Source organism: Antrostomus carolinensis, unplaced genomic scaffold (assembly GCF_000700745.2).
Source record: "Antrostomus carolinensis isolate BGI_N321 unplaced genomic scaffold, ASM70074v2 scaffold17055, whole genome shotgun sequence".
Taxonomy (NCBI): Eukaryota; Metazoa; Chordata; class Aves; order Caprimulgiformes; family Caprimulgidae; genus Antrostomus; species Antrostomus carolinensis.
Window position 1 is genome coordinate 12,012 of NW_010314441.1, and position 1,777 is coordinate 13,788.

The following is a 1,777-nucleotide window of genomic DNA, read 5'->3' on the forward strand; positions in this document are numbered from 1 at the left end:
ACTGCTTCATTTAAATGAGAACATTTATACAAATTTGAGCACGTATTTTTCAAGTGGGTGACCCACATTAAAGCAGTTTTTCTACTACTCTTTCCACCACCACTGGGGAATCTCATCTGCTGTAGATGGTGGGATCCACCCCTGCCAGAACTTTGCTCAGAGTCACCTTGGTAAAGCCTTTTGGGTATTTTCTTCTTGCCCTAAACTCATGCCAACACACAGAAGAGGAAGCACGCTGTTCTTGTCTGTTGAGACCTCCACGTGAAACACATGGTCATTCTTTATTGTCTCTTAAAACTCTTCCCAAAACCATACATCTTTAAATGGATCTTTTTTCCAGTTCAACTTTTAGATTCCATTTAAATTCACATTATAAATATGTTGCTCCTAAATTATAAAATAAACCTCCCATCCTCACATTTCTCTCTCCTCTTTGACCTAAGAGAAGGTGTCAGTCTGCTTGGATGAGATGCAATTTCTGCAAGGAACACATTTTCTACCATAGCTACACGTTTTGCCACCTGCTAATAAATGTAATAGCAGAGCAACAAACTACTTAGACACTATCAGTACTTGTATTCCTGTATTAAGCATGTAAGAATCAGGCCAGGAACACTATGTACAGACCCAGAAAAGATAAAAATAAAGATAAATCATTACAGGGGATAAACCCAACATTCCTTACTAGTCATTCATGTGGCATAACAAGGGGATATGTGTTAAATCTCTGCAAGTAGGTTTTGGGATGCGAATGTAATCTGACAGGATAACTGTTTTCTGCAAAGTTGAATTTACTCAGATCCAACATACAAGCAATTGATTTTCTTCTCACAAACATGAGTGCAACAAGGTAGAAACTTTACGCTAGTGACTAGCACACTGAAGGAGACTAAGAAAATTTGTTCTGTATGTAAGTCTGCAAATACCATCATATTCCATCAGTTAATTTAGACACCAGAAATGTTGTTACTGTACAAACTCACAAGTCCTTTAGTCTCACCCATGATCCTGGACTTTGCTTTCCTAAAAACAATAATCAGATTGAACTTTGTTTACATGTATTTTTTGCTTTGTAATTTATATTTTAAAACCACCAGCCCCTCTGTCCCTCTCCTCACCAGAGTGCATGGTCTGAAGCTGGTGCCACCACAGTCACACGAACCTTTAGGGATGGCTGGGGCACAGTGGCCACTTTCATATCACGAGGTTCTGTCTTCTGTGCTCCTGAGCCTCTCCCTTGCAACAAAGGAGTTGTTTCATCCGAAGGATCTTTAACTGCTGGTAAGAGCTCATGGATATTTTTATTCTAGAAAAAAATCATTGTTGAAAATGCCACAACTACAAACAATTAAAAAAAATCGATAGGAAATTTATCAAATCCTCACATTTTATAATGACTTTCTTACTTGATACAAAAATACTGGCTTTTGTTTTAATTTTATCCTGTTTTTCCTCTGCTCCTTTTAGAGTCAGCACACTGTGCTTTGCTGATCCTACGCAAGAGTTCAAAGCTACTGACCACTTCCCAATTTGGCAACACCTTTTATGTAAGTCTTATTTATATGTGACACAATGCAGGTGAATCTAACAACTTCATACAATTCTGTAACGCATAGTGCTAGGTGTTTCTGTGCCAGTAAATGTTGTGATATCCCACACAAAAAGGCCATATTTAAGCTGAGGATCATCCCCAGCCCTCTGAAGATGCAGGGCAGGAATTGGATCCCAGCCTCTACCATGGACAGACCAAGGTTCAATGCCATCTTTGCAGCCCCAT